This window comes from Peromyscus maniculatus, chromosome 6, assembly GCF_049852395.1.
Source record: "Peromyscus maniculatus bairdii isolate BWxNUB_F1_BW_parent chromosome 6, HU_Pman_BW_mat_3.1, whole genome shotgun sequence".
NCBI lineage: Eukaryota > Metazoa > Chordata > Mammalia > Rodentia > Cricetidae > Peromyscus > Peromyscus maniculatus.
Window position 1 is genome coordinate 83,306,286 of NC_134857.1, and position 12,702 is coordinate 83,318,987.

At 42.5% G+C, this 12,702-nt stretch overlaps 1 protein-coding gene across 3 annotated transcripts in view; it reads left to right on the forward strand.

The window, feature by feature from the left end:
- The first annotated feature begins 4,113 nt into the window (after positions 1–4,113).
- The window catches only part of Csde1 (cold shock domain containing E1), a 41,707-nt gene continuing 33,118 nt past the window's right edge, over positions 4,114–12,702 (forward strand). For 2 of the 3 annotated variants that reach the window (XM_076574736.1, XM_076574737.1), the window contains exon 1: positions 4,449–4,587. The gene's annotated coding sequence lies outside the window, so the exon portion shown is untranslated. Of the gene's footprint in view, positions 4,588–12,702 lie in introns of all 3 variants that reach the window. The other variant, XM_076574739.1, reaches the window with a different exon arrangement.

Below are 12,702 nucleotides of genomic sequence, written 5' to 3' on the forward strand. Positions count from 1 at the left end.
AAGAAATTGGGGCATGCCCAAAATAAGGCTAAGTGACCATTTAAGGGTTAAAGCCTCCTGTAACACTAGAAATCACATAGTTAGCTTTTTTTTTAAGACAGGGTTTCTCTGTGTAGTTTTGGTGCCTGTCCTGGATCTCACTCTGTAGACTAGGCTGGTCTTGAACTCACAGAGATCCTCCTGGCTCTGTTTTCTGAGTGCTGGGATTAAAGGCGTGTGCCACCACCGCCTGGCTATTTATTTTATTTTTATCCACATGAATTATACTGATAAGAACACAGTGACACTATTATGTTTAACATTTCCCTTTGCTGTGATATTTGTGAATGTGTGCTTCTAGACCTAATTCTACTTTTAGTCCAGTCTCACATGACCTTGCTTCTCCTACAGGAGCCCAAGTCCGTTCTTTTGTAACATTAGATGAGAATTCCAAAACTTGATGTGGAGCCAGGGAAAGGAGAATATCTGAATTTAAGAAATAGGCAAATACCCGGGCTGCGGCTGCGGTGGCGCACGCCTTTAATCCCAGCACTCGGGAGGCAGAGCCAGGCAGATCTCTGTGAGTTCGAGGCCAGCCTGGGCTACAGAGCGAGATCCAGGAAAGGCACCAAAACTACACAGAGAAGCCGTGTCTTGAAAAAACAAAACAACAACAACAAAAGGCAAATAAAACAAAACAGCTATTTTGAAGTGTTTGCATTCTATACTTCTCTAGGGCATTGGGTTTTATTTTTTTAGTGTGTGTGTGTGTGTGTGTGTGTGTGAGAGAGAGAGAGAGAGAGAGAGAGAGAGAGAGAGAGAGAGAGAGAGAGAGAGAGAGAGAGAGAGAGAGGCTCATAGGCTCATATCCCTTAGGCTGGTTTGACGCTTGTTATGTAGCCTTGAATTCTGATCCTCCGTCTCTGGAGTGCTGGGATTACAAGAATGGACCACCACACCCAGCTCCCAATTTCTAACACCTTCCCTGCTATCCTATGAACAGCTGCCCGGTGCTATTCATTCAAGCCTTTCAAAGTTGTCTAGGCCAGGCACTGTCAGCAACCAGGGAGGCAAAATAAGTGTCAGTAGTCCTGACCCGAAGGACTACTATCTGGTAGTATCTATCACTATTTGGTACAAACTAATATTTATAAGAGAGCAGCTATCTGTGCTTAGGAAAGTATAGTAAGACATCAAAGAAGGCACTGAGGTGGTGTTAATCCCACCGGTTGAGAATGAAACCATTACCACAATTTTTTCTTTTTTGTTTTTGTTTTTGTTTTTTTTTCCCCCCGAGACAGGGTTTCTCTGTGTAGCTTTGCGCTTTTCCTGGAACTCGCTTTGGAGACCAGGCTGGCCTCAAACTCACAGAGATCTGCCTGCCTCTGCCTCCGAGTGCTGGGATTAAAGGCATGTGCCACCACCACCCGGCCCATTACCACAATTTAAAGCCAAATTTGAAGCAAGCTTTAATTAAATACTGACCAAAAAAATAGGCTCTGGCCAGGTCCATCTCTAGTTCCCCAGAAAAATGACCCCAGTCAGTATGTATCCATTAACATATTTCCCATCAGGTCCCATCAGGGACAAGCATACATCCTGACGAATTTCCTGCCTGTGAACCTCCCACACATGTGATCAAGCACATCCATGCAGATGGGTCAAACTAAATTGTTTAGGGGAATGAAAAACATGTGGCTTTTTAATCTCCCATAATAGCCTCTAGCATTTCAGGAACTATCTATCCTTGGGCAAGAGGCTTGCAGATCCAAGGCATTTTTGTTTCATGGATCTCTCAGGGATAATAATTATAACTTAAAATGTAAACTTTGGCTCTTACAGTGGCATAGATGGAAACTGGGCCAACAGCAACAGAGATGAGAGGAAACTTTCCAACAGAAAAAGGAAACTGCCTCCTCTCATGATTTGCTCATAACGAGGTTACCTATTCTAATACTGTGCATCTTTCCTTTATTCCACTTACACATTTATATTCGCTTTGTGATTATTCAATGAAGTTAAGCTGAAAGTTCTTTGAGAACAGAACAACATCCATTTTTCTTTTTCCTTTCTGTGTGAACCTAGGACCACCAAGATACATCAACTCCTTTTCTTCTCTTGTTTTTATTATTATTATTTTGTTTTTGTTTTTTTTCGAGACAGGGTTTCTCGGTGTAGTTTTGTGCCTTTCCTGGGACTCACTTGGTAGCCCAGGCTGGCCTCGAACTTACAGAGATCCGCCTGCCTCTGCCTCCCAAGTGCTGGGATTAAAGGCGTGCGCCACCACCGCCCGGCTGTTTTTATTATTTTTATAGAAGAATCAGAGTCAGTTTGTTAAATAAAGTATGCTAAGCTGGGTGGTGGTGGCGCACACCTTTAATCCCAGCACTCAGGAGGCATAGGCAGGTGGATATCTATGAGTTCAAGGCCAGCCTGGTCTATAGAGCAAGATCCAGGACAGGCTCCAAAGCTTCACAGAGAAACCCTGTCTCGAAGAAAAAAAAAAAAGAATAGAAAAGATTTGCTGAATGGAGCAGAGAGGAGTTAGTAACCCAGTCCCTCACTCTTTATTTTTAATTTTTTTTTTAAAGAAAGGGTCTATTATTTACATAGACCCTTTTTTCTTTTCTTTCTTTCTTCTTCTTCTTCTTCTTTTTTTTTTTTTTTGGTTTCTTGAGACAGGGTTTCTCTGTGTAGTCCTGGCTGTCCTGGAATTCACTCTGTAAACCAAACTGGTCTACAATTCAGAGATTTATCTGCCTCTGCTCCCAAATGCTGGCATTAAAGGAGGCCTGTGCCACCACCACCCAGCTGTCCTGGCTGCTGGAACCCACTATGTAGGTTCTTCCGGAACTCAGAGATCCACCTGCCTCCTCCTAATGAGTGTTGGGATTAAAGGCGCGCACTTCCATGCTGGCTCTCATCTATAACTATCTAGGTATCCTGAGGCAAATTCTCACTCAATTGTCCACACTGGTCTCAATACATTTTTCATAACTTTACTTCAGTCTCCCAAGTGGCTAGAACTACAAACATGTGCCACAGACCCTAGCATTCCATTTTTCTTTATTGCTGTATACATCACAAAAATCATACAAGAAAATTGAATAAAGTGTAAAGTTTAATTTTTTTCTTTTTCCATTGAAGTTTTGATAATTTTACTGTTAATTGATGGTAGATGGATATGCATAGGATATGGCAGCCACATACAAAAAGATAATTGTGCCTGGAGGTGGTGGCTCATGCTTTTAATTCCAGCACTTGGAGGCAGAGGTAGGCAGATCTCTTTGAATTCTAGGCCATCATGGTCTACACAGTGAGTTCCAGAACAGACAATAGAGACTGTCTCAAAAAAAAAAAAAAAAAAAGAAAAAGAAAAAGAAATGTCGGGCAGGTGGTGTGTGTTGCATACCTTTAACCTTTAATCTCAGCACTTGAGAGACAGGCAGGCCATCTCTGAATTCTAGGCCACCCTGGTGTACAGAGAGAGTTCCAGGACAGCCAGGGATACACAGAGAAGCTGTCTCAAAAAACAAAAAACCAATCAAACAGAAAACAAAAATAAGATGGCCATTGAACCTGTATAAAGTATTTCCTTTACTAGAGGATTCTTTATTATTTGAAATCTACTGACGTTTGCAGTGGCCAGATTTAACCATCACACTCTACTTCAAATGAATAATCCCTCTTACCCTGATTTCAGCCTTTTAAATATTTATTCAGACTGGCATACTACAAATATCTTCTGGTAACTGAAAAGGACAGTTAAAGTGGCTTGCAGAGTTTTTCATTTTATTAATTACACAGCCTCACTCATTACCCTTCTCCCGCTTTCATTTTCTTTTTCTGTTTTTTTTGAGACAGGGTTTCTCTGTGTAGCTCTGGCTGGCCTGGAACTCGCTCATAGACAGGCTGGCCTCGAACTCAGAGTTCCGCCTGCTGACTCCTAAGAGTTGGGATTGAAGGCGTGCGCCACCACCGGCTGGCTAGCCTTGCTCATTTTTGTCTGTGGCAAGCAATGTAGTTTCTGGAAGACAAAGGTTCAGATTTACAAATTAATTACTTTGTTAAAAACTTGTCTCTAAACCAATGAAATCCACTCTACTGTAGGAGACAGGAGACAGAACGCCCGGTGACTAAAGAAAACCTGCGGTTTAAGGACTCCTGGGTGTTTGCTGAGGAAAGTGAAATCCTTTCTTGGTGACATTCCGGGATCTGCCTTCAGAGCTGTTCCTGCTCAGGGTTTACTCAAGCCTCCCTGCCTGAAACCCTGGGGCTCGGGGAGACCAGAGACGCCTAAAGTCACTCGCCGCCCCGCCCACTGCGTCCCAGCGGAGTCAGTAAACGCCGAGATTGCTTCGGGCGGTACTCGGGAGTGAGAGTATAAAAGAGCACAGTTACCATCTTGCTTGCGGATAAACGCTGGTCACTCGTTGGCGTCACTCAACCCTGGCGCGCAAGCGTACTAAGAGCACTCTCCTCCCCCCCCCCACCCTCCCGTGCACGCGCTCGGAGCCTGCAACTCTCGCGAGAGAAGCGAGATTTATTCCTACGTACCGGGCCGTGCTGCTTATGGCGGCGCTGGAGAGGGGGCGCTGAGCTGTTGGGGTGAGTACGACCTCGGTGTCCAGTGGGGGGTAGCAAGAAGCCAGACCGCGGACAGGTGAGGAGACCCTGACTAGCGGGTGAGACTTCTGAGTCAAGGTGGGCACTCTTGGAATTCCGGGTAGGGCAGCTCGCAGTGTGAGCTCCTACTCCAGGCTTCCCCATTCGTCCCCGGCTCAACCGTCTGGGCCCCACGGCAGGCTTCGGGGGCACAGTGAGGAGTGAGGCCCGGAGACGCGCGTGGTGGCGGCGGTGGTGGTGGTGGTGGTTGTGACTGTGACTGGAGTGGGGGGAGGGAGCGAAAAATGGAGGCTCCGGCCGCAGCCAAGATGGAGGCAGAGGGTGCGGGGCTCGGGCGCAGAGGCTGCCGGGAGCTGTAGTCCGCCCTCTCCCCCCTCTGCGGCTTGGCTGGGGGAAAGGGAACTACAAGTCCCGGCGGGAGGGGCGGAGGGGGTGGTGGCGCGGTCCTTTGTGTGCAGCTGGAAGAGGCCTGGGAGAAGGGCCTACTTTTTTCAGGATCTTGTCTTTCTTGGCCGTCACTGGCTTTGGGGATATGACTACGACTACCAGAGCGCAGTGCGGCAGTGGCGCCTTCTTTGTGTGTGGGTCGAGACCCCGCTCCTCATAGAGGAAGTGCTTAGGGACACCTCTTAGGGACATATCTAACCCTAGCGCGGCAGAATTGACATTTTGACTCACAGTCACTTACGGCTGGATCTCCGCTCCTAACTTTGCACCTTGACATTTGAAAAAGGGAGCCGGGTCCCAGCCTGGGCACGTGTCTCCCACCCTTCTGTCTCGGGTAAATGGCATTCGTTAGGAGAGTTCCGTGATGCCCTCCCTACATGGTGCAAGCGCTGGCCTACGTTGTGCAATGAATGCCTTAGCTTTGTTATGTTTATATTTTTAGAGCACTAGTCGGAGACAAAATGGGAGGATTTTACCATCGAATGTTTCAGCAGTATGAAATCTTAGTGCTACGGTCCTTTTGCTTTATAGTTTCCCTTAGAAACACATGTGTGGCTGGACGCTTAACTTGACTCGCAGGTGAATGGGGAGTATTAAAACAGGCTCCACACTGCAGAAAACAATCTGAACATTATTAGGCTACTTAGTTTCCTTATTTTGCAACTACAATGAGCAAAAGGATAGTGGTATTTAAGCAGTAGAGGGGGAAACAGGCAGAAAGGGACTAGGGCTGCTCAATTGTGGTAGTTGAGTTTGGACATTTAAATTTTGTTAGGCTGCTGCTAACTGGTAGTTCAAAGAGCTGCCAAGTTTGTCGTTCTTTCTGGTTATGCACTTCAAGCTGGCCTTGAACTATGTAGCCTGCGCTAGCCTTGAACTGGCTGTCCAGTCTTCACCTCTGGACTGCTTGCTCCAGCCTACTTTTTAAAAAAGTAAGTTCCAAATTATAGGGCATTAATTCAAGCTACCAAAATGCTCGGTGTGTCTTCTTCCTTTTTTTTTTTTTTTTTGAAATAGGGTCTCTGTGTGGCCTTGGCTAGCCTTCGAGTTCAGAGTTTGTAGACCATCACCTTGAAGTTGCAGATCTGCCTGTCTGCCTCCCAGGTGCTAGGAGTAAAGGCACCGTGCCTGGTGCTCTTTTTTTCAATTTGAGGTGCTAGAAGGCAAACTCAGTACTCAATTGAGGGGCGGTGTAGTTATTAATGTGGATAAGAGGATGAAGTACATAAGTAGCCAAACACCCCTGTGTGTATGAGTTGTAAAATTCAGGTGGTGACGCACACCTTTAATCCCAGCACTTGGGAGGCAGAGGCATGGGGATCTCTTGAGTTCAAGGCCAGCCTGGTCTACAGATTGAGTTCTAGGACAGTAAGGGATACACAGACTGTGTCTTGAAAAAATATAAACCTTAGGTATAATATTTATCCTTGTTTCTTTTTAGTCTTAGTACTGAAATAAAAAAAAGATGGTAGCAGTTAGATTTTGCAGCTGCTCTGGATGTTTCCCATCAAGATGAGTATTTATAGCAGCTGAGTTGAAAAGCAAAGTATTTGAAGTACAGAAGATAGGTTTTCTTTTTGTAAATAAGTTCTGACTTAAGTGTAACCTTTAAAGGAGTGATTGAGAATTGTAGTAAATTTCCAGCCAATGAAGATTGTGAAAACTGACTTGTTTTTCTTTAACCCATTTTCCCCTCCCCTACTTTTAGGTAGCCCCTCAGTTAATCCTTTTTATCTAACATAAACCTTAGTTTTGGCCATTTCTTAAATATATAGCACAGTGGCATTAAGTATATTCATATTGCTATGAGGGCTATACTTTTTTCAATAAGGTGGATGAAATATGGAAATTCCTTTGGATGATTTTTTTTTTTTTTTTTTTTGGTTTTTCGAGACAGGGTTTCGCCTTTCCTGGAACTCGCTTTGGAGACCAGGCTGGCCTCGAACTCACAGAGATCCGCCTGCCTCTGCCTCCCGAATGCTGGGATTAAAGGCGTGCGCCACCACCGCCCAACTGGATGATTTTTTTTAAATGGTTTTCAGAGACAGCGTTTCTCTGTGTAGCTTTGCGCCTTTCCTGGATCTTGCTCTGTAGACCAGGCTGGCCTCGAACTCACAGAGATCCGCTTGGCTCTGCCTCCTGAGTGCTGGGATTAAAGGCGTGCACCACCAACGCCCGGCTTGGATGAAATTTTGAGTAGTAAAATAATTAGGACTGTATTGCAAAATCAAGTAGAAATGTTCATATTTTGTAAGACACAAAGAATTGCTGTGCCTTTGAAGCTTTCTTTTCTAAAAACAAAGGGAGAACCATTTTTGAGATCTTTTGCCCAAACTTTGTTCCAGCACCTGGGAGACTTAGGAGGATCTTGAGTTGGAAGCCATCATGGGCTATGAAGGGAGACCTGTTTTCACAAAACAAATTGAGAACTTTCCAGTGGTTACAACTATAAAAACTTAGTGGGAATGATTTATGTGGTGAAACTGCTGTGTTGGGAGGGACCTGTGTTTTTTTTCTTGTTTTTCTTGAATCTCATCATACGGGGTATGTATGTAGACAAGTCTGGCCTCAATTCAGAGAGATCCACCTGGTTGTCTTGAGTGCTGGTTTTAAAGGCATATGGCACTACTTCGAAGGCATTTGTTTTTAAGTCCCTTTTGCCCAAGCAGGATTTAGAAATTCCCTTTGTCTTGGCCTTAGATGTTTTCCACTTGAATGTGGTTAATACGTAATTAAAAAACAAAACAAAACAATACACAACTTTAGATTTATTAATATGTCCTTTTATGATGAGGTACATCATTAATAGAGCATAGAAAATAAATGTATCTGCAGTTTCCCAACATTGCACAGGTAAACTACCCATTGGTTTGAAGCTACAGAAAATATGTTGCATTTCAGTTTCTCCAACTTAGAAACTATAATGAGCAAGTCTTTGCTGGATATTACCTCCTTTTATTAGTTGAAATCTTTGCCCAATAAACTTACTTCTATATAAGGCAGGTTTTTCTTCTCTGGTTGATGGCTTATTCTGCAGCATGGTAGCCACTAAGCTACATGTGGCTATTACACATTTAAAATGTAAGTTTCGAGCTGGGCGTTGTTGTTACATGCCTTTTATCGAAGAAGTTGGGAGGCAGAGGCAGGTGGATCTCTGAGTTTGAGGCCAGCCTGGTCTACAGAAGGAATTCTGAGACTACAAAGAGAAACCTCACCTGGAAAAAAAAAAATTATTAAATTGAAGTACACTATAATTATAAAATAACAATAATTTCAAGAATGTAAGAGTCTTGATTTATTAAGTTGATTACATATGGACATTAACATTTTGAGTATAATTAAATTAGATAAGGTAAGTTTTTGTTTGTTTTGACTTTATTTCTAGAAAAAAATTTAAATTACAAATGTATCAGATGCTGGGGATATAGTTTAGTGTTTGGCTGATATGTTCAAAGTCCTGGGTTCAGTTCCTAGCACAGAGTAAAACTGAGTGTAGACGCATAAACCTATAATCCCAGCACTCACAGGAAAGGCAGGAAAAAGGAGTATTACAAGTTCAAGGTCATCTTGGGCTCTATGAGACACTGTCTCAAAAATAAGATACAGCCTAGAGTAGGTTTTTGTTGGATACTAATTTCTTCAGCTTTTCACCCTGCTGTATTTAATAACAGTTACATGCTGGATACATAATTTTAGATGTCCTAATATCTGGATCATTAACAACTCAGCACAGTTGTTACTACTAAATATATACTAAAGGATAGTTGAATCAATATCAGTTTTTTTAGTTCCCCTTAATAGATGATGACTTAGTTTTGTTTTTGTTTCTACAGTTTTTTTGGGTTTTTTGTTTGTTTGTTTGTTTTTGATTTATCCCTGGCTGTCCTGGAACTCTGTAGACCAGACTTGGTCTCAAACCCACAGAGATCCGCCTGCCTCTGCTTCCCAAGTGCTGGGTTAAAGCCGTGTACCACCACCACCACTTGACTGTTGGGTTTTTCAAAACAGGGTTTCTGTCTTGGAACCCATTCTGTAGACCAGGCTGGCCTTGAACTAAGGTCCACCTGTCTCTGTCCAGCAAGAGTCAGGTTCAAAAGCATGCAACACCACACCTAGCAATTTTGATTATATTGTGTTTATCTAAACTTTATCATTAATCTTAGTTCCAAAAGTTAAGGGAGTAGAGTTATAGTTCAATAGTAGAGCATTTGCCTAGCATGAGTAATATTTCAAGTTCAGTTCTCACCACCACAAAACACACAAAGGAAGAAGAAAACAAAAGAGGTCAAAACAAATCACAGCTTGTTTGCTTCAGTTGTGGTGCATGTGGTATATTTGAATTTAAAACCAGCTAATGCATCACAGATTTGAACTGTGGAGGTAAGAATTTTATTCATAAGCCCCCCCTCTCTGTCTCTGTCTCTGTCTCTGTCTGTCTCTCTCTCACACACACACACACACCCCTATGGAAAATTTTGTAAGTATGGTGTTCAATGAAGTGTCTGGCAGTGGAGATTCTGACCAATTTGGGTCTTTGTTTTTCCTCTTAAAAAAAAAAAAGCCGGGCGTTGGTGGTGCACGCCTTTAATCCCAGCACTCGGGAGGCAGAGCCAGGCGGATCTCTGTGAGTTCAAGGCCAGCCTGGGCTACCAAGTGAGCTCCAGGAAAGGCACAAAGCTACACAGAGAAACCCTGTCTCGAAAAACCAAAAAAAAAAAAAAAAGAGGTACTTCCTGCAGGAAGTGAGTTAGGAAGTTCTCAGCACACTGGTTTAGTCTTTCATTTTCATTCTCCCCAAGTAAATGCTGTCATATACTGAGTAATTTGTCAACATTATAAACTGAGTGAGGACAGTGGCACAGGCTTTTAATCACATCCCATCACTTGGGAGGCAGAGGGAGGCTGATCTCTGAGTTCTAGGCTAGCCTCCTTTACCTAGTGAATTCTAGGCTAGCAAAGGCTACACAGTAAAATTCTTGTTTCAAAAAACCAAATCTTTTGATATATTTTAGATGGATTTATTACCACATAGATAAATTCTTTGGTCCTATATTAACTTCTGCTGAACCTTTGATATAATGCAGCTGTGGGAAATAATAGGACAGGTGTTGATTATTTTAAGGCAGGTACCATTCAGAATAATGATTTAGTTCAAGTAAAAGGATTAGTTTTAACTCCTAAAATAACGTGACATAATATTGGTAAGTAGTGATACTGTTTCCTTGTGGAACAGTGTTGGGAGAGAGTTGAGTATTTAGCAACAAGTAGGCTCTTTGTTTCCTATTCTGAAGTGTCTAGCTTTGGGGAGATAAAGGGAGATGAATTTGTTTTCAGAGAGTTAAAGGAGTCAGCATCACTAATGAATGATAATATTATTTGGGAGAGTAAGCTAGCTAATTTTATATAAATGCTTGACCAATACCTACAAGTTCTTCAGAGTTAATTTGGTTGAAAACCATTCAGTTACCTATAGATCTCATAAATAAGATACTAAATTATCTACTCAGTTCTTGTTTGTTGTAAGTTTGTACTTAACATATACTACTAGGCCTCATTATTCAAGATGAGCTCTGCAGCACTCCCGGGGTGTAGATTTTAGGAATCTTTGGTTATTAGACAGTTATTGACATGATTTATCACCCTAGATTGAGTTAATTTAGTTCAAACTTTCCCCCCTGGAGCTGAGGACCTAACCCATGGCCTTGCACTTTCGAGGCAAGCGCTCTACCACTGAGCTAAATCCCAAACCACAATTTAGTTCAAATTTAAAGATATTTTTTGAGACAGGGTTTCTCTGTGTATCCCTGGCTGTCCTAGAACTCGATTTGTAGACCAGGCTGGCCTTGAACTCAAGAGATTCATCTGCCTCTGTCTCCCAAGTGCTGAGATTAAAGGTGTGTGCCACCACTGCCTGGATGGGATTTTTTTTTTTTCCAGTAACACATGTGATTTTGTTGTGGTTTGTTCTTTTGTTGTAAGGGTTTGGTTGCGGGCAAGCATAACTACTACTGATAGGTATTCCCAGCCCCCGATGTCATTTTTTAATTTTAAAATTATTCTGTGAGATGGGGCAGTCGTGGCATCTGTCCTTAATCTCCAGCACTTGGTAGGCAGAGGCAGGTGGATCTCCTTTGAATTCAAGGCCAGCCTGGTCTACAGAATGAGTTCTAGGACAAAGGAACCCTGTCTCAAAAAACAAAATGAAAAATTATTTTATGTATATTGATATTTTGTTTGCATGTATGTCTCTACACCATATGTGTGTCTCTTGCTCATGGAGGCTAGGAGAGAGTGTAATCCCCTGGAATTGGAGTTACAGGCCATTGTGAGCTGCTCTGTGTGTGCTAAGAATAAATAGAACCTGGGTCCTATGACTGGAAGAGTAGCCAGTGCTCTAAACTACTGGTAGCTGTCTCTCCATCCTCAACAGTAATGGTTTTTGTTTTTGTTTAGTTTTGCTTGTATTTTTTTAAGATTTATTTATTTATTATGTATACAGTGTTCTGTCTACATGTATGCCTGCAGGCCAAAAGAGGACATAAGATTTTATTACAGATGGTTGTGAGATCGTTGCTGGGAATCAAACTTAGGACCTCTGGAAGAGCAGTCAGTGCTCTTAGCCCCTGAGCCATCTCTTCAGCCCAACAGTATTGTTCTTAATCTTGAGGTTTGGGGCTCTATAAATAATCTTAAGGGGTTAAGATAAATCCCTATGCCAGATCTGCTTTTTTTTAATAGATGAGATAATTTTTGTTTGGGTAATTAAGACTTCATACTGTTTTTAGAACTGTTTATACTTGAATTTTGAGGTCATTTTGCCTGTTATGGATTAACTATCTTTTTGCTATATTGCTATTGGGTAGTTAAGCAGTAATGGATTAGGTGCCTCTCAGAAATTTGAACTATAATTAGAAGAACATGATACATAAACACAACATAAGCTTCAGAAATGATTTGGTACCAAAAAGAATGAAGCTGGCACTTGATTCTATTGTCTATCTTAGTGGGGATTAAGGCAATGAATGGAGCTGGGATATAGCTCAGTGGTAGAATGACTAGTGTCAGAGGTCCTGGATTCAATCGGTCCCCAGTACCACTGGCAGAAAAAAAGAGGAATGAAAGGCATAGGGTTGACAGGGACTGAAAAACCTAGCATGTGGGAATGAAAGCAGGAAAACCAGGGCCATCTAGTGCTGCATGGTGGCCAGCTTTCAGCCCTTCTCAGAGCAAAAAGGTGAGACTCATAAGATCATGTTTGAGTGGGTAAGGAGCACCAGCTGCTAAACCTAACCTTAGTTGATCACAGAACCCACACATCGGGAGGAGAGAATTGGCTTCTACGGGTTGTCTGTAACTTTTGTTTGTTTTTTGTGTGTGTTTGTATGAGACAGGGTCTCTATAGTCCTGACTGTCCTGGAATTGTGGGCATGCCCTACCACATCTAGGTCACCTTATAGTCATTCTTTTTTTCTTTATTTTTTTATTTTTGTTTTTTCCGGAGCTGAGGACCGAATCCAGGGCCTTGCACTTGATAGGCAAGCGCTCTACCACTGAGCTAAATCCCCAACACCTCTTTTTTTTCTTAATTAGTGTGTTTGATTATGAGTGTGCCAAATACAGGTGTGGAGATCAAAAGACAAACTTCATGGA